Here is a 20,677-nt window from a genome sequence, read left to right as displayed (position 1 = left end):
TGTGGGCTCAGGAACTCTGGCATTGAAGTGTGCAAGTCTTAAAGCTGTCAAATTACAAGACCCTTGCACCCCTAACCATTTAGAAAAAAAACCCGGGGTGTTCAAACTTGACAGCTTTAAGACTTGTGGACTTCAACTCCCAGAATTCCTCCTCTCCCTCTTCATCTTGATGATGTGCGGATAGGCAGGGGGAGGGAGCTGGAACCGGTTCTAAACGGCACTGTAGATTTGTGGAACCTCTTCTATAGAAGAAGTTAGAACTGGCAGGAACCCACCCCTGCTACAATTCCTGTCCTACTGGCCCATTTATATGTACTCTTTTTATGTGTTTATGGCTATGTTTTGCTTATTTATATCCATTTATTTGTGCCATTTTTTCATGCTTGTTTCCTTGCACTTGTTGACAAATAAAACAAACTAAACAAGCAAACAGTTTATGATTGAAACGTTTTTTGGGAGGGGAAGGATCAGGGACTTACGCTAAAGAGTTAAGTCAGGTTGGCATTCCCAGCCATGGAGAACCTCGCTTCCTCCACCTCTCTCGGCAGGGCTGGAGGTAAGCTCTCCCTGGAGCAGGTGGTGGTGGTGCAAATAAATGCTCAGCCACACCCAGTTTGCCCAGTGAAACCACAGATTCTGCTCTGGCCTCGCCTTCTGCTTTGCCTCTTTCTCTCCTCTTTCTCTGCTCCGTCCTCTGGTAACCAAAACCCACTCGCAGGTGGTGCTTTTTGCAATCCTCGGTGGCATAGAAACGAGAGTTCCTCCTCCTTCGCTCCTCCGTTGGCAACCATTCCTGGGTGGGTGAATGTCAGCAGCCGGAGTTATTTTTAAATGTGAGAGGTGAGGCTTGTCATGCAAAGCTTTTTTTTTTTTTTTAAAGAGGGCGTTTGTGTGCAGAGCTGACACCGAGGGGGGGGGGATGCTGCTCCTCACTGGCGCTCCTCACTGGCCAGCCCCATATTTTTTTTTTATACCTGCTAATCTTTAACCTGCCTGTCAGTCAAGCCAGCTGCGGAGTGGCTACCGGGGGCCACAGGAAATGTTACGTGTTGTCGGCGATACTGAAGACCAGTCTGAACTTTGAGACCTGCACGCTTTCTGCCACGCTCCTAAACTAAGCGGACGCCTTCTGCTCTCTTCTTTCGCAGGATAATATCAACGTCTTTTTGAAAGCTTGTGAGAACCTGGGATTAAAAGAAGCTCAGCTTTTTCATCCGGGTGACCTTCAGGATTTATCTAATCGAGTTACCGTCAAGTAAGTACGGCTAAGTCCTCGGCTTTCTGTGTGTGCATGTTGTTGAATCTTGTTGAGATTGACAAGTTGAGATTTGCTGTTAAGTTCCAAAAAGCTAGCCCGATCTTCAGGATTCTCTCTCTCTCTCTCCCCCTCCCTCCCCCCTCTCTTTCTCTCTCTCTCTTTCTCTCTCTCTCCCTATAGATATTTCATCTTTATCTTTGTATCTCTCTATCATCTCTCCCTTTCTATCTATCATCTATAGCTCTACCTTTTTCTCTATATCTATCTAGCATCTATCTATCTCTACCTTTCTATATCTCTCTATCATCTCTCTCTCTTCTATCTATCATCTATCTATCCCTACCTTTCTTTCTCTCTCTCTTTCTACCTATATCTATCATCTGTCTGTCTGTCTGTCTGCCTGCCTGCCTGCCTGCCTGCCTGCCTACCTACCTACCTACTTACCTACCTACCTACCTTTCTATCTATCTCTCTATCATCTCTCTCCTAGCTATCTATCATCATCATCTATACCTCTACTTTCTCTTTCTCTCTCTCTTTCTTTCTATCTGTACCTAACATCTATATCTACCTTTCTATCTCTCTGTCATCTCTCTCTTTTCTTTCTTTCTTTCTTTCTTTCTTTCTTTCTTTCTTTCTTTCTATCTATCTATCTATCTATCTATCTCTACCTTTCTTTCTATCTCTCTAACTCTCTCTCTCTCTGTCTATCATCTCTCTCTCTCTTATCAATCATCTATCTATTTATCATATGATGTAAACTGTGGTAAACTACTTGACAAATTGATACAGGTAGTTGTCGCCTTGCAACAGTTCATTTAGCGACAGTTTTGAAGTTAACAGCAGCAAGGGAAAAAGTGACTGGTGACCCTTTTTCACACTTACGACCATTGCAGTATCTGCATAGTCACGTGATCAAAACCTGGGTGCCTGGCAACTGACTCACACTTATGACGGTTGCAGTGTCCTGGGGGGGTCGTGTGATCGCTCTTGGCCACCTTCCGACGAGCAAAATCAGTGGGGAAGCCAGATTCACTTAACAACTGTGTTACTCACTGAACAGTCGGAGCGATTCGATTAATAATTATGGCACAGAAAGTGGTAAAACGGAATGACAAAATTCGCTAAAAGAAATGTCAATCCAGAGAAGAAATGCAAAACTTGAGTGGAAAAGGTGCTTTTGCTTTAATCCTGAGTGGTTATTCTGGGCCGAGATTTCTATATTCTATTTCTAGGGTTGCCTTCAGACAATCTTTCTGATATAACCCCCGTAAAACTATACATAGAATGCAGGCTCTCTCCTCTGCAGAGAAATATGGGTGACATGCGAGCTACATGATAGCTGCTGGCTTCACTCAGCAACGGTAGACCAGGAAATCGTTTGGTTTTAACTTTTACCTCAGCTTTACCTGAAACTCTGGGCGACCACACCTTTAACCTATGACATCCCTTTTCTGAGATACGGCATTCGTCATCTCAACCCTCCCTAACGTTGACCCAAAAGTGACGAAGGAGAATTCCATTCTTCTTCCCCAAGGAGAGCTTTTTCTCTGCGCCACCAGAAAATGCTCAGAAAGTTTTCCTACGAACTGTCTATCTCGGTATGTGCCTGCTTCATTTCAGGAAGGGCGTACAGACCTAACAAAAACGAATGTCAAGGACATTGTAGCCAGCTTCAAAAAAAAAAAAAAAAAAGGACCTGCTTAATTGTTCAAACAATTATTTTAGATTTGCTCGTTGAAGCGCGTTGTGCAACCTGCTTGAGAATGCCAGAAAAGGCGTGCGTGGATATGTACATAAACGTACATGGTTTCTAAGTTTCAGAATAGAATAGAATAGAAGACTTGATTGGCCAAGTGTGATTGGACACACAAGGAATTTGTCTTTGGTGCAGATGCTCTCAGTGGACATAAAGAGAAATAAAACAGAATACATTCATCAAGAATCATAAGATACAACGCTTAATGAAAGTCACACGTTACTAATAAGCAATCAAATTATACTAGGAAAAAAAACAATATACATTTTAAAGATTCAACCAACATGGTTATAATCATAAGTGGGAAGAAATAGGTACTAGGAAGGAAGAGAAGAACAATAGTAATGCAATCTTAGTAGGTAATATGACAGTGTTGCGGGAATTAGTTTTTTAGCAGAGTGATGGCATTTGGGGAAAAACTGTCCTTGTGTCTAGTTGTTCTGGTGTGCAGTGCAGTTTTGAGGGTAGAAGTTGAAACAATTTATGTTCAGGTTGCGAAGGAACTGCAGATCCTTTTCACAGCCCTCTTTTTGACTCGTGCAGTATACAGGTGTGATGAAAGCAGTGACTGGCAAAATTCCTCATAGTTTGTCAAGACTAGGAATGTTCCTGGGGGATTAGGGAAGAAAACAATTCGGCAAACGGTGGCATTGTGGAAGAGGACACCAATGAAGGCTGTCACACTCTCTTTCCACTTTGCCCTCCCTTTGCTTTGTGAGAAAGCAGCACGTGAAGAAGGGTAAACACCTTTGCGAAATCCACCCGGCTAAATCTTTTGCAACCTGGAAAACCGAGTCATCGTAAGCCACCTGTCCCACAACCGCTGCTTGAGGTGTGTAGGAATTGCTCCCAGGCGACCAATCTGGGAACGCCATGGCACCCCTTCCTGTTAGGGGAGAAACAAAGCAACAGCCGGCAAGTTTCCCTAACAAGTTTCTTTTTCCAGGAGACAACGTGTGGGCCTGGCGAGAAGGCCTGGCAGCTTCAGATTTGCATTCCTGCCTCTCTCTCTCTGTGTGTCCCCTCCCGCTGCGGGAGTAAAATGAGAAGGCGGTGCAATTCCCTCTCGGACTGCTGGAAATGCTGTCAAACTGGCTGCTGCATGTATAGGCGATGAGAGTGTTTTCTGTCACAATCTTCCCTCGGTTGCGGTGTCAGAAGCCATGTATGTAACCATCTCGAGGACCTGTTTCCTTTTCCCTCCCCAAAGCTTTCGACCTGGGTGCAAGAGAGGGAGAGGAAGAAAGAGAGAAAAAGGGAGAGAAGGAGGGAGAGAGAGAGAGAGAGAGAGAGAGAGAGAGAGAGAGAGAGAGAGGTTCTCTGTGAATGTTGTGTTGCAGAAAAGAACTCAGAACGCAGAATAATAGGGTTGGAATGGACCTTGGAGGTCTTCTAGCGTCCAACCTGCTGTCCATGGGCAGGAGATCCTGTACCATTCTGGATTTTGTTTGAGCTGGATGAGATGCCTACAATTGTGGCCACACATGTCTCCTGACATGTGGCAGAACGTTTCATGCTCATATAGGCCTTGCACATTGGGGACAGCCCACAACCTGTTAGATGTCAAGGTCCTCGTCAAACACGATAGCCGAACATCATCACATGTAATCAGTGGTGGGTTCCAGATCCCATTGCAACTGGGTACGGTTGCAACAGGGCCTGGCGCTCTCCACATAACATATGCGGTGCGTGCCATGCGTCGTACCTTCCAACAATGCCTCTGCAAGCCTCCGTGACACTCCAGCTGCTCGGTGGAGTGTCGTGCAGGCGCTCTACGTGCCATGCGCATGCGTGGAAGTGCCGAAGGCTTTAAAGGACAGGTAAGAAACTCGGGCGGGTCCTCCAGAACACCATACCAGAATGGTACCCGGTGCTCCGGGCAAGCTCCAGTACGCCAATACCGGGGCGTACCGCCTGCAACCCACCACTGCATGTAATTATAGAAAGAATCATAGAACAGAATAATAGAGTTGGAAGTCAACGTGGAGGTTTTTTAGTCCAATCTCTTGCCCATGGTAGGAAATCCTATATCATTCTGGGCTTTTATGGGGCTTCCTGGCATGGATACGCGTAAGCATAGGAAGTCTTACAGAACAGAATAATAGAGTTGGAAGAGACCTTGCTCAACCCCCTGCTCAAGCAGGAGACCTTATGCCATTTCAGACAAGTGGCTGTCCAGTTTCTTCTTAAAAGTCTCTAGTGTTGGAGCACCCACAACCTCTGGAGGTAAGTCCTTCCACTGATTAATTGTTCTCACTGCCAGGAAATTCCTCCTTAGTTCTAGGTTGCTTCTCTCCTTGATGAGTTTCCATCTGTTGCTTCTTGTCCCGCCTTCAGGTGCTTTGGAGAATAGCTTGACTCGTTCCTCTTTGTGGCAACCCCTTTTGTATTATGGTCCTGTAAGAGTGTTCCAACTTCCCAGATCTCACCTCTTTTCCCCAAACTGGAAGGCAAGCGGCTTGCCTTTAACACTTTCAAAAGAGTTTTTCGAATCTTTCTTGGCCTTCATGAAGAAAAAATGCTCCTCTGTCCAGACTGTCATGGTTCAAGAATGATCGGCTAAAGCTGCTGCCCCAATTCCATGGCCATTCAGAAATGGTTCCTTTCTTCTGGGTTGGCTTAATCAAGGTTGGAATGATAAGTCTGCAACAGGAGCTCATCGGAGGTGGCAGTCCCTAGCAGAGAAAAGCAACGGAGATCAGGCAGCTTAATAGTAAATCCGTTGTGCAAGAGTTGTGTTGAAACTTTCCTAGGAACCGCAGGCCCAAGCAGTGATTGTGAGATTGCGGGCGAAACTGGACGAATGGATTGATATCCAGGCTACTGATAGTTCTAGAGAAAAGGCAGTCTTTGTTCTTGTGATGAATTGGTTCTGATTGAGGCGTCCCAAGAGCATGAAGCAAACTCCTTGTCCTGACAAAAAACCCTTTTATTAATTTACTGTGAATTCTGCTCATTCACATCCAGCAAAGTCTTTCAAGGGAGGATTTACAGTCACAGACCTTATCTGTCTTGGAGAGCTGCCAGGCCGATATCTGCAGAACTTGACAAGGAATCTTTAAGAGTCGTGAACCAATTAAGTGAACGAATTATTTTCTGCAAACTCTACTCCCCTTTCGCTCCTCTTTCATTTCCTCTGGGAGGAGCCATTCATCGTCCACCTGTGGCCTTACTCCCAAGTCGACCCCTGTTCTTTAGTTGTTCCCTTCATCTGGCAACTCTGTGCATGTGCACACTGGGAACCGGCTCCAGCTGTTTGTCTGCCTCACTGATGTCTGATTCTGAAGGCAGCTGATAACTGGCATACGGCTCTGCCCCCATCTCTGCCTCTGACACACAGCCCTCATCAGAGCCTTCCGCAGACTCCAGGACTGGCCCATGTTCCTCCCCAACTTCCTTACTGTCTGAATCTGCGGCCAGCTCTGCTGGCTGCTGATGGCCCATAACAGAACTCTTACTCCCACAGCTGTTTCCTTTACTCTCGAGCTGTGTTTGAAAACAGAGCCTCCCTCCCTCCATCTTAGCTGGGATATCTAAAGTACTTGGTGATGTCTTCCAGATATGATGGGTTGCAACTCCAGCCAGAACAGTGGAAGGCTGTGATGAAAGAAATAATGCATATCCTTCAAAATCCCCCCCACTTCCCCCCCAAGAGGGAATTTGGAAAGCTACTGCCTTTTACTGACATGGGTTTCCCATTTTGCAAACATTGGAACCTGACGCCTGTTTTAATCAGCTGGGGGGAAATATATATATACCGAAAACTAGATGGACAAAGAGAAGGAGGAGTGCATCCAGACTTTTCTTGGCACTGACTTTCCGTACAAGCAGCTTGGGCATTAATCTCCTCTTTCGGTAGGAAATGAGCATGTCTCGAAGTCAAAGAGCCAAGATTATTATAGGGTGCAATGTGAAACTCCAGCTAAAAATACTTGCAGGCGCTTGGAGAAAGCTACCCAACATCCTTCGGTCTTTTTGCGTCATCCTTTTAGGTGCTGCACCCAGAGGTTTCAGGACCTTGATGTGGTTTTTCTATTTTCCATGCACCCTTTTGTACATGTTGAGATGTTTAATTTGAATTATCATATTTTTCGGAGTATAAGACGCATCTTTTTCCCGCTTAAAAGAGCGTGGAAATGTTGGTGCGGCTTATACACTCAATACAGCCATGTTTGGCCTCCTGAAGCCCCAACCCAGCATCCCATTTTTGCAAAAAACGGGCCATTTTTTGCAGGCTTCAGCAGGGATGGGGAAGGCAAAAATGCCCCTGTTTTGCAAAAAATGGCTCGTTTTCTGCCCTTTTCTCGCAAAATCGGGGACGTTTTTGCCTTCCCCCAGCCCTGCTGAAGCCTGCAGAATGCTCTTGGGGCCCAGGGAGGATGAAAACTTTTTTTTTCTTACTTACCTCTTCGAAAACTTGGAGCGTCTTATACACCGGTGCGTCTTATAGTTCAAAAATACAGTATTAGTTTCAACGTAAGAAAAAATCTTGCTCTGAGGATTGAATCCTATATATGTGCTCTCATTAACTGTGGGAGTAACCAAAGATTTTTTCTGCTAGTTCTAAGCATGTTTGCTTTGAAGTGTTTCTTCAAAGATAGCCTTATGACCACAATTGATCCCAGAATTCCTGTCGCTAAGTGAGACGCTGGTTAAGTGAATTTTACAGTCCTTGCCACAGTTGCTGAGTGAATCACTGCAGTTGTTAGTAATGTGATTGTTAAATGAATCTGGTTTCCCCATTGACTTCGCTTGTCAGAAGGTCACAAAAAGGGGATCACATGACCCCGGGATGCTGCAACTGTCATAAATACGAAACAGTTGCCAAGCATACGAATTTTGATCATGTGACTGTGGGGATGCTGCAAAGGCCATAAGTGTGAAAAACAGTCATAAATCACTTTTTCCCGTGCCGTTGTATCTTTGAACAATCACTAAAATCATCATCATCATCATCATCATCATCATCATCATCATCATCATCATCATCTTTTAACAACCCCATAATCCCTTGCAGGGTGGAGTTTGGGCAACGGAATGGATCTGAGTGTTTTACTGGCCTGATACCCTTCCTGTCGCCAATGAGGAGTTTTGTTCAACAGATATATTCTCATTGTGTGCAGCGAGAGAAATATCTCCCTCTACCTAGGATGGAACTCACAGCCTCCTGGCTGTGAGACGAGAGTTCTACCTCTAGGCCACCCGCACCACTCTTTGAACGGTCATTAAATGAACTGTTATAAGTCGAAGACTTCCTGCAATTGGGCTGGATTCCCTGTGAATTCCTAGTGAATGGTGAGGAGATATCCCGAACGAGGCCTTAAGCCAGATGTCTCTCCCCATCTGGTTTGCCACACAAGTATTGCGAGCATTTCTTCATCTAAGGCAGTGTTTCTCAACCTTGGCAACTTGAAGATGTCTGGACTTCAAGTCCCAGAATTCTGGGAGTTAAAGTCCAGACATCTTCAAGTTGCCAAGGTTGAGAAACACTGATCTAAGGAATGCATCCGTATTAGGAGGTGACCGTCAATAGCTTATTGTCGTGATGACGAACCTCTGGCACGTGTGCCACAGCTGGCACACGGAGCCCTCTCTGCAGCCACACGAACCATCACCCAGCTCAGCTCCATTGCGCATGTGCATGCGCCTCCCACCGGCCAGCTGATTTTTGGGCCTCTGCAGTGCGTGCAGGAGACTAAGCGCATGTGCAGGAGGGTGGGCGGCTCGAACGTGCATGCGGGGGAGTGGGGAGCAGCACACACACACCCTGTGGCCTGTTTTTGGTCCAAGGAGGCTTCAAGAAGGCCTGCTAGGCCCAAAACACGGCGCAGGAGAGGGTTATGCACATACATGGGGGAGTGCGGGTGGGGGGCGTGCACGCATGCGCAAGAGGGCAGGGCACATTGTATTATGGGTGTAGGCACACGCGTTGATTTTGGCACGGAGAAGGAGGAAAGTGTTAGCCATCACTGGCTTATTGCATAATAATGCAAGACCTTGAATTTTCTGCCTCAGCCTGTCTGTTTCTTATTTTGATTTATGAACTCTTAAGCAATTCTCTTAATAATTAGTCTGAATTGCTTTAATTCTATAGATGTCTGACTCTGCAGTCTTCCACGGATTATAGTAATTAAGTACCTTTGAACTTTGTGGAAGGAATTTACCTGTGAAGCAGATTTAGGATGAAACTGTGAATTGTGTGTCCAGATGTAGGTTTATCGGCTAGTTGTTATCTTAACAGTGATAGTCCAAAAGCTCTTTTCTCGGATGGAGTATTAAATGCGTGCGCAGATCTAATGTGCTTGAAATTAAATTCTGAAATTCTGGAAGAGGAGTGGTGGCAAAACCGTAAATAAATTAGCAAAATAAATTGCTCCAATAGAAATTTCACATCTAAGCTGTTAAAGATTGGCAGAAATGCATATATGCACCAGTTGTTCAAGCAATAGGAAAATCTGAATAGAAGCCCAAAGGTGCTTTTCTCTGGAGGCAACTGGACTTTTTTTGTTGTTTTTCTTTGAAGACATTTTGCTTCTCATCCAAGAAGCTTCTTCCTGAACAGGAGACTTTTCCAGTTGGAATTTCACTGAGAACTTTGCCTTCCATGGTCTTGAACGCAGTCAGATGCAACATGGATGTCACAACAATTGTAGGAAATGCTTCCCAGTGGAACCATTAATAGTCCCCAACCCTCCACAGTAGAGTAATGTTTTCATCGTAGGAAGGGAAGGATGTCTTTCTTATTGACCTTACTGTGCCACAAATCCTCAAACATCTTGAGATGAAAACATTAGTTGGACTAGAAATTCACTTAGAACTGGGGTGGAGGTTCATTCTCCGAGCTGGTGGGTTGGTTTCTGAACATTCTGTTGCCATGCTAGGTAACATCTTCAGTGGAGTTAGGGGAATGTCGTTTCCAGTGTTCTTCACTTAGAATTACCACCACCCCTTTTAAAGGTTAGGAAGAACTCCACTGTTTCAATCCAGCCTTCTGTAGAACTGAAATTAGCTAATCTAGTGAAGAGAAGGACTAGAGGTGACATGATAGTAGGGTTCCAATATCTTAGGGGTTGCCACAAAGAAGAAAGGGTCAAGCTCTTCGCCAAGAGCCGAGGTGGCGCAGTGGTTAGGGTGCAGTACTGCAGGTCACTTCAGCTGACTGTTATCTGCAGTTCAGCAGTTCCAATCTCACCGGCTCAAGGTTGACTCAGCCTTCCATCCTTCCGAGGTGGGTGAAATTAGGACCCAGACTGTGGGGCCAATATGGTGACTCTGTAAACTGCTTAGAGAAGGCTGAAAGCCCTATGAAGCGGTATATAAGTCTAACTGCTATTGCTAAAGCACCCGAGGGCAGGACAAGAAACAATGCATGGAAACTAATCAAGGAGAAAAGCATCCTAGAACTAAGGAGGAATTTCCTAACAGTGAGAACAATTAACCAGTGAAACAACTTGCCTTTGAAAGTTGTGGGTGCTCCATCACTGGAGTCTTTTAAATAGAGACTGGATAAGCCACGTGTCTAAAATGCTATAAGGTTTTCTGCTTGAGCAGCAGGTTGGACTAGAAGCCCTCCAAGGTCTCTTCCAACTCTGTGAAGTTCTGTTAAATCCAGAGGGGGAGAAAGTTGCTTTTTGCTTGCTTTTTGCTTTTTCCGATTCTGTGGACGAGTCGAAATTGAGGGGAGGGGTTTAGGGTGGAGGGGAGAGAGTGACAATGAGCAAGCTTCATCTCTTTGTGTGACAAGAACTTATCTTGATAGCACTTCCCAAGTTGCTACAGTAATGAACTGTTAGCAGCAAATCCTTTTTAGAGGCCATTTTCATTCTAGATTTAATCCTAGATTCAGTTGTATTTGAATTATTAAAACAACCCCATGTTTTGAACTCATTCATTCACTGTAGACTGAAAAAGGAAAGTTCTCTTGATGTACTGTTAATTATGGAATCTAACATCGGCGTACTGCAGTATTTTTTTAAAAGCTTTACATCTCCATGTAAACGTTAAATGAAGTATAACTGAATTTCTAAATCACAGGAATTGTCAGAGAACGTCTCCTGTCTCCACAGAACTTTTCAACGCATTTGTCTCTCCTTCTATATTTCTACTTTACGGCTATTTATTCATGTGTAGGAATGTCACATGAGTACTTTCCATAGCTTATCTATACAATAGGATCATGAGATTATCCATGTTGATCAGTGGCTAAACATACGCAATGCATGTAGAATGTAGAGTAGGGAGAGATGAATAATGCTTCAGTGTCGAGATGAAGAGGGATAGATGTGTCATAGATTTATATAGCTTTGTCTTTGTTGTGCCTTGTTTTAATCTGACTACAAAGTTTGTTATCATTGAGTATCTTCCTTAATAACTGCCTTTGGCAGCCAGCTCTTCGGAAAGTCATAGCATCATAGAGTTGTGGAGATGGAAGGGATCATGAAGAGCCAAACTGCTGCAACCTGCAGAAAGACTAATGAAGAGGTGTCATATGCTAAATAAATGAAGCTTTGAGAGGTGGCTGGCCAGCATCCTTGGAAAAATCTCCCATGAAAGCCTGCCTCTCTTACTCTCAGTTTTTTCTTATATTGAAATGAAACTAAGTGGCTGGAGCTTGGATTATTTCTGGTACTAGTTTCTCTGGCAATGAAAAATAGCTCCTAAACATTCATTCTCTCTGTCTCTCTCTCCCTCCCTGCCTCCCTCCCTCCCTCCCTCCCTCCCTCTTTCTTTCTTTCTTTCTTTCTTTCTTTCTCTCTCTCCCCCCCCCCCAGTTATGTATACGAACACTGATATCAATTCTCTTCTCAGGTTCTTTTCCAAATGTCTTTTTGTTAGGAAAGGAAGAAACCATGTTCACTTACTATAATAAGAAAATGAATTTCACTATCAGCTGAGAATCCTTACAGGAGTTGGATGGCTGGAGGTTTTCTGTCTAATCCTCAAAGGAATGTGGTGCGGTGGACTAGAGGTGGAGCGCTCACCTCACAATCAGCAGGCTGTGAGTTTGATCCTAGGTAGATGCAGATATTTCTCTCTCTGGGCGCAATGAGAATATATCTGCCGAGCAAAACTCCGCATTGGCGACAGGCAGCGTATCCGGCCATTAAACACTCTGCTAGCTCCATTCAGTTACCCAGACTCCACCTAGCAAAGGATTATGGGGTCGTTAAAATATGATGATGATGATGATGATGATGATGATGATGATGATGATGATAAAAGCTACCTGCTTGATGTTGTTGTTTTTCAAAAGTGGGGACTCTGTGGCCCTCAGATGTTTCTACCATCATTTTTTTAAAAATATAGTAAGGTCATTCCTGGTGATTAGAAGGTTGACTGACCATGAATTAGAAAGTTGTGTGTATAGCCGAGGTGGCGCAGTAGTTAAATGCAGCACTGCAGGCTACTTCAGCTGACTGCAGTTCTGCAGTTCGGCTGTTCAAATCTCACCGGCTCAGGGTTGACTCAGCCTTCCATCCTTCCGAGGTGGGTAAAATGAGGACCCGGATTGTTGTTGGGGGCAATATGCTGACTCTGTAAACCGCTTAGAGAGGGCTGAAAGCCCTATGAAGTGGTATATAAGTCTAACTGCTATTGCTATTGCTATAGGAGTGGGTGTGAGAGACCTTGTCAGTGATGGTTACTACCCAAAGCAGGGAAGAAACGGAACCTGGATGGCTACTCCAGGTTAGTCTTATTCACCTTAACATATATGGGATGATGACGTTCTGTCCCAGTAACAGTTTTGATACCATCCAGATTCTGTTTCTATTCTTGTCTTTAAGTAACCAAAGGGGGAAAAAAAGAAGAATGTCCAGAAATGTCTTTTGAAGATCTTATAATGAACGTCCAATCAGTTTCCCTTCTCATTTAGCACGGTTTAATCCCAGAGGGTGTGGATCTGTTTTTATTCTGTCTATATGTGTATATGTTGGAACATGTTCAAAGGCTGCTTTTCGATCAAGCAGCTACAATAAGGAGGAAAGTATTTATCACCCAGCCCCTGTTTTGCTGACGGCAGAAATGTTTTGGGGCATGGAAACTGAAGAGTCTTCCACCCTAAATCAGCTTCTCTTGTTTTCTCTTGTTTTGAAATTTTCCCAGACAGTTCTGTCATTCTGATAATAATGTCTGTAGAGACCAAGTCACATGACAACCTCTGAAAGAGATTTTCTCTTTCAGAAAGTCACTTTATTTTTTTTAAAGACGTTAGTGGGGTACAATGGCAGGAGTCCTACTGCTGCTTCACACCCATTTGTGCACTTGAAGGTTGTTGTTGTTGTTAGTTGCAAAGTCGTGTCCGACCCATCATGACCCCATGGACAATGTTCTTCCAAGTCTTCCTGTCCTCTACCATCCTCTAGAGTTTATTTAAGCTCATGCCTACCGCTTCAATGACTCCATCCAGCCACCTCATTCTCTGCCATCCCCTTCTTCTTTTGCCCTCAGTCTTTCCCACATTAGGCTTTTCTCCAGTGAGTCCTTCCTTCTCATTAGGTGACCAAACTATTTGAGTTTCCACTTCAGGATCTGGCCTTCTAAAGAGCAGTCAGGGTTGATCTCCTCTAGGACTGACCGGTTTGATCGCCTTGCAGTCCAAGGGACTCACAGGAGTCTTCTCCAGCACCATACTTGAATGTCACTCTCCCAAGTTTTCTGCTGGTATCCTTAGAGGCATAACAGAAAATTCTTGTGGATGACTCACACACGATGCTAATTTCGGGCAGCAGAGTAGATCGATAGCTATGTGGATAAGAACATCAGTGTAGCTCCACCCATGATTGGCGTGTCTAAAAATAGGCCCACAAATCGGCCAGGACACTGGTGGGGACTTTAACAACAAAGTGAGATGTTTTGATCAATGGAATAGGGTGAAAGGTCTGTATTTCATTTTCTATTTGCCCCCAAAAATAAAAAGTGGCCTTAATACATTTACTAAAATCACATGTCAGACATTCTCCTGCACCAGAAGTTCTTCAGGAAATGCCAAAAAGTCTCACTGCAATGGATGGCTAATTTCTAACATTAGGGATAGCTGTGAAATTGCTTATTGGCTCATTTGAGAGAAAATAAGCCATGTATTAAGATTTGTAGATTTTTGTAGATTTTATTAATATTTGTAGGCCGCCCTTTTCCCTGAGGGGACTCAGGGCGGCTCACATAAAATCGGGGGAGGGGAATACAGACATTAAGATAGAAACATATAATAAAATAGTAAACAACATACATTCATCATTCGGGAGGGGTAACTGTCTTTATCCCCAGGCCTGACGGGCGAGCCAGTTCTTAAGGGCTGTGCGGAAGGCCTGGACGGTGGAGAGGGTACGAATCTCCACGGGGAGCTCGTTCCAAAGGGTCGGGGCTACTACTGAGAAGGCCCTCCTCCTTGTAGTTGCCAGCCGACACTGGCTGGCCGATGGAATACGGAGGAGGCCTAATCTATGTGATCTTATTGGTCGCAGGGATGTAATTGGCAGAAGGCGGTCTCTCAAGTATCCAGATCCACTACCATGTAGGGCTTTATGGGTGACTAATAGCACCTTGAAGCACATCCGGAGATCTACAGGTAGCCAGCGCAGCTCGCGGAGGATAGGTGTTATGCGGGTGAACCGGGGTGCACCCACAATCACTCGCGCGGCCGCGTTCTGTACTAGCTGAAGTCGCCGGATGCTCTTCAAGGGCAGCCCCATGTAGAGCACATTGCAGTATTCCAGCCTAGAGGTTACAAGGGCCCGGGTGACTGTTGTGAGAGCCTCCCGATTCAGGTAGGGCCGCAACTGGCGCACCAGGCGAACCTGGGCGAATGCCCCCCTGGTCACAGCCATTAAATGATGGTCAAACGATAGCTGTGGGTCCAGGAGGACCCCCAAGTTGCGAACCCTCTCTGAGGGGTATAGAATTTGACCCCCCAGCCTGAGTGATGGAATATTAGTCGAATCTTTGGGAGGAAAACACAGCAGCCACTCGGTCTTTTCTGGGTTGAGCACAAGTTTGTTAACCCTCATCCAGTCCATAACGGCTTCAAGGCCTCGGTTCATCACGTCTGCCGCTTCATTGAGTTGGCACGGGGCGGACAAATACAATTGAGTATCGTCCGCATATTGATGGTATCTAATCCCGTGCCTGCGAATGATCTCTCCCAGCGGTTTCATGTAGATGTTGAATAGTAGGGGGGATAAGACCGAGCCCTGAGGCACCCCATAAGTTAGGGGCCTAGGGGACGATCTCTGCCCCCCCACTAACACCGACTGCGACCTGTCCGAGAGGTAGGAGGAGAACCACCGCAGCACGGTGCCTCCCACTCCCACCTCCCGCAGTCGTCGCAGAAGGATACCATGGTCGATGGTATCGAAAGCCGCTGAGAGGTCAAGGAGGACCAGGATGGAGGAGTGTCCTCCATCTCTGGCTCTCCAGAGATCATCGATCAATGCGACCAAAGCGGTTTCTGTGCTGTAACCGGGTCTGAAGCCTGACTGGAAGGGGTCTAGATAGTTTGCTTCCTCCAAGGACCGTTGGAGCTGGAAGGCCACCACCTTCTCAACAACCTTCCCCAGGAAGGGAAGGTTGGAGACTGGACGATAGTTATTAAGAACAGCTGGATCCAAGGATGGTTTCTTCAGGAGGGGTCTCACCACCGCCGCTTTCAGTGCGGCGGGGAAGTTCCCCTCCCGAAGAGAGGCGGTAACAACCGCCTGGATCCAGCCTCGTGTCACCTCACTGCAGTTAGTAACCAGCCATGAGGGACACGGATCCAGTACACAGGTGGAGGTACTTACAGCCCTCATGGCCTTGTCCACATCCCCGGGGGTAACGTCCTGAAACTCAACCCAGAGCTGTTCTACTTGATCCTCCTGTGCCTCGGCTGGAACTGCGGGGGTGGAGTCCAAGTCCGACCGAAACCGAGCAATTTTGTCCGCTAAGAATTGGGCATAATCTTCAGCTCTGCCCTGCAAGGGTTCCCCCGCTTCCCTTTTATTCAATAGGGAGCGGGTTATCCTAAACAGGGCGGCTGGGCGGGACTCAGCGGACGCAACCAAGGTGGCTATGTGAGATCTTTTTGCTGCCCTAAGAGCCCTGGTGTATTCCTTGGTGCAGGTGGTTACCATTGCTCGGTTCGATTCGGACTTATCGGACCTCCAACGGTGCTCTAGGCATCTCCTCCGGCGCTTCATCTCCCGGAGTTCCTCGGTAAACCAAGGAGGTCTCCGGGATCCGCCGCCTCGGAGGGGCCGCAGTGGCGCAATCCGGTCGAGGGCCTCCGATGCTGCCGAGTGCCATGCAGCAACCAGAGTCTCTACCGGACTGTGGGTGAAAGTGTCAGGAATGACCCCAAGCTCTGTCTGGAACCTTGACGGTTCCATAAGACGCCTGGGGCGGAACCACCTGGTCGGTTCCTCCTCCCTACAGTGGGGGTTTGGCCTCCGGAAGTCGAGCCTCAGTAGGCAGTGGTCTGACCACGACAGGGGTATGATGTCATTCCCCCTCAGACCAAGATCACAAATCCACTGCTCCGAGAGAAATACGAGGTCAAGCATGTGTCCCGCCGAATGGGTTGGGCCTCGAATTACTTGGGTCAAGCCCATGGCTGTCATGGAAGCCATGAACTCCTGCGCCCCATCAGAGTTTTCACCGAGCGACGGCAAATTAAAGTCCCCCAGGACCATCAACCTAGGGAACTCAATTGCCAGCTCGGCTACCGACTCGAGGAGCGAGGGGAGGGCTGCTGCAACGCTGTTGGGAGGCAGGTACGTTAACAGCAGACCCACTTGACCCTTGAGGTCCAACTTTAACAGCAAAGACTCACACCCGACAATCTCCGGAGCAGGGACCCTACGAGGAGCTAACGACTCCCGGATAACAGCGGCCACACCCCCACCCCTTCCCTGGGCTCTCGGCTGGTGTAGCACCTGAAATCCTTCTGGGCACAGCTCTACAAGGGGGACTCCTCCCTCTGGGCCCAGCCAGGTTTCAGTAATACATGCCAGGTCTGCCCTCTCGTCTAAAATTAAGTCCCGGACGAGAGGAGCTTTATGTACAACAGACCTGGCATTTAGCGACAACAGCCTGAGACCAGGGTCCTGACTACTTACGCCATCTGGTCTCGGAGTGGGACTCCTAGGGCCGGAAGGAGGGATCTCTGTAATGTAGCGAACCCTCCTTCCCCGGTAATGGCCTGCCCTAAAGTCCCCGCCGTATCTGCCCCTCCCTGTTACGACCGTAATACCCCGACCCTCTCCCGTGTCTCTGGTCCCCTCAACCACCCCCATGGCCCCCGCAGCTCCCGGCAGGTCCTCCGAATCACGCATACTCATACACTCCCCACACAATCCCCACATAAGTTAAAAAACACAAAATTTTACAACAATATGATCATAAAAAGTGGGACATCCATTCATCTCATGCATATCTCATACATATCCCATACAAAGAAAGAAGAAAAGATGAAAGAAAAGAAAGAAATTAAAATTTGCGCAATTGATTAATTTAAGGTGCGAGTTCAGATGGTAAAAATTGGCTCTCAATGTTCAGAGTTGAAGTGGCTGGGGACCAGTTATAGTTCAAATACAGTATGTGGGGGAGTGACTTATAACCCCTCTCTTTTTCTATGACTTTGTTAGTCAGAAGGTCCTGTGGGGGTTCAAAGCAAGTACGCAGTGCAATCATCATCTGTCCACCCGCGGTACAAATCCAGAGTCTTCCTTCTGGAGGTAAAACCACTCCAAGAGGTTCCCAGAGGCACACCATTGAAAATAAATGGGATAGAGAGATGGAACAGGTGTTGTAGTTGCCAGGAGACACCGTCGCTGTTCTTAAAATGGAGCTTGCTCCCTCAGTAATAATTAGCCAAGGCAGCCCGAGAAGCACCGGAGTCTCTGAGGCCAATGGGATCATCCAGATCTGCAAAATCCAGGGGTGGTCTCCCCAGTTCCGCGATCCCACTGCAGGCAAACGGGGGGTAGAGGTGGGGGAGGCAAAGGGGCCGGCAAAACACGACACCACTGCCGCCGAGCTGCTATTCCTCTCCTCGCCGCCAAACAGCTGATGTAAAAGAAGCAGCACGGAGATCGCTAAAGCCGCCCAAACCCCCACAGTCCGCAGCTGCAGCGTCCTGACGGCCCGGAGATGGTCCTGGGGGTGGTCGCACAGTCGTGGGGCGCTCCCGTCACAAGCAGGCACAGCTAAAAGATGAAACAGGCGACGGAGCCACCAAAGAACGCCGCCGCCATTTCCAAGCCAAAATTCCCCTCCTCGCCGCCGCGCGGCCCGACCAGCACGGCAACCGCTGAAGACGCTGGAGCCCTTGCGGTTCGGGGCTGTCCCCAGAGAGGTAGCCCCTACCGCTGACTGATCTTTTTGGGCTCCCTGGGTCTTGGGCTTCCCAAACGAGCCTCTTATATTATGTTTTAAGGTTGTTACTCGCGGTTTTTCCTGCATTTCGTCGGGTAGTTTTTAGAGCGGACGGAGCCTTGCAGCCATCTTAATCTCTCTGTCGATTCTCCATCTTATTATTCAGCCACATCTTCAGCTGCCATCCATGAGGCTTCAGCCACATCTTCAGCAGCCATCCATGAGGCTCATTCAGAGAAGGAGGGAAATATTCAAAGTTTGTTTTCCCAGATATAGTAAAAAAATAATAATCCAAAATACATTAAATGCCTTTAATTTCCATCAACTATATTTATCCTCTGTTTACAATGTTTGGGTGAGCAATTATTATAACTGTGAAGCAGTTGAAATTAATGTATTGAAACCTTAATACGTTCATACATTGTTTGGGCTCCTCTAATATTTGAGGGGCTGCCACAAAGAAGAAGGAGACAACCTATATTCCAAAGCAGCAGAAAGCAAGACAAGAAACAGTGGATGGAAAAATGGATTGACTATACACAAAACAAATACGGGACTAAGAAATTCCAGATAGCCTATGCTTAAGATTAGGAATAATCTAAACTGCTCAAAGTTTGTGCAACAGGAAGAAGCTGAGTTCAATGCAGAGATGTTATTGACTTTCTTTTTTTTTAATTTCCTTTGTCTTAATATATTTTAGACTGTGTTTGTTATAAATCTACACCGTGTACGGGCTCTGGGAAGTCGGGGGGGGGAAGGGAGGTGGGGTCTTAGGGGGGAGGGGGGGTGGGGGATATATAGTATGTGTTAGATTTTAAAGTAACGTGATTGCACTTGTATACTGTTGCTCTTTAATTCCAGTGTAAAAATAGGACAAGCTGAATATATTAATAGATAGTAGAAATACACCGAAGGGAGGAGTAGAGGGATAGAAGAAAGAGGGGTAGAGAGGGTGGGAGAGAGGATTGGAGGGAGGGTGAGTAGTAAGGGAGGGAGTGTATTGGGAGAGAGGTGTGGTAGAGGGGGAGGGGAAGTAGGGTAGAGGGGAATGATGGTGGGAAGACGGACAGTTGGAGGGGGGCGAAAGAAAGGGTGTATGGAGGGTCAAAGAGGTACACTGGGTTTCTATTTTGGGGGGTATTATTGACAAGAGGAATGGCGGTGTTTATTGTTTAATGTTATATGGCCCCGGTTCTGTACAGTATATGTGTGACTGTACGAAAATGAAAATGGAAAATAAAGCATATTTACAACACAAGAAACAGTGGATGGAAACTAATCAACGAACAAAGCAACCTAGAACTAAGGAGGAATTTCCTAACAATGAGAACAATTAACCAGTGGAACAGCTTATCTTCAGAAGTTGTGGGTGCTCCATAACTGGAGGCTTTTAAGAAGAGTCTGGGGAGCCACTTGTCTGGAATGGTATAGGGTCTCTGGCTTGAGCAGCGGGGTTGCACTACAAGATCTCTAATGTCCCTTCCAATTCTTTTTTTTTTTTTGGGTTCTCTCTCTCTCCAAATCAAGAGAGACAAGCGTAATAGACAAGCAAGGAAATCCTGAAAGCTTATTTTCTTCTCTTTGAAGGAAAGATACAAATGGTTGACATGCATAATCTCATAACGGAGGCATCCTATACGCGGTCACTGTCAGCCTCTGTTTTGCTGCTTGCTTTTCGGCTGCCATTGAAACAGGGAGGGAGGGCATGGTATTTGGGTGAGGGAAATAATCTGTACAGGAGGACTGTTGATTGGGAGTTGTTCTCATCATTGTCTGCGCATGTGGAAAGGAGGGGAGGTTCCTGCCAAGGCTAACTGTCCGGCATACCAACCTGATGATGATTTTTGAAGATGTCTCCCACCTGACAGCTGTGGAGATATTGGATTGGACTATGGACTGGGGTTACCAAGGGGAGGGGAATGGGTCACGTATTGATATCTAATGCTTTCGCGCGCTTTTGCTCAGATCCAGCTTTGCTTAGCTTCTATTTATTTATAACCAGTAAAAGTACTCTTAATTCTGCAAAATGGAGTTGAGTGGTTTCTTTCTTGGTTATTAAATGAAGCAGCAATTGACAGTCACATGTCAGTTGCATAATGCAAATAAAGAAAAGCATAACATAATAAGCTGTACGTTATCAGCAGATGGCAAAGCAGGGATAATAAACCTCTATCTCCAAGGTTCAAAAGGCAAGAAATGCACAAACTAATTAAAAACTGCTCATCTTACAGGGTAAGAACCAAAGGTGGGTTCCTACCAGTTTGGCCCGGTTAAAGCCGAACCGGTATTGGCAGGCTGGTCTGGGTCGCAGC

The 20,677-nt window shown here is 46.4% G+C and overlaps 1 protein-coding gene across 1 annotated transcript in view; it reads left to right on the top strand.

Annotated features, from left to right (window-relative positions):
- The first annotated feature begins 1,122 nt into the window (after positions 1 to 1,122).
- Positions 1,123 to 20,677, top strand: part of LMO7 (LIM domain 7) — a 97,367-nt gene continuing 77,812 nt past the window's right edge. Inside the window, 1 exon segment of the mRNA XM_032226500.1 lies at positions 1,123 to 1,255. The gene's annotated coding sequence lies outside the window, so the exon portion shown is untranslated.

The sequence above is a fragment of the Thamnophis elegans genome, chromosome 11 (genome assembly GCF_009769535.1).
Source record: "Thamnophis elegans isolate rThaEle1 chromosome 11, rThaEle1.pri, whole genome shotgun sequence".
NCBI classification, from domain to species: domain Eukaryota; kingdom Metazoa; phylum Chordata; class Lepidosauria; order Squamata; family Colubridae; genus Thamnophis; species Thamnophis elegans.
The sequence above is the reverse complement of the archived record's forward strand: the minus strand, read 5'-3'. Positions and strand labels throughout refer to the sequence as shown.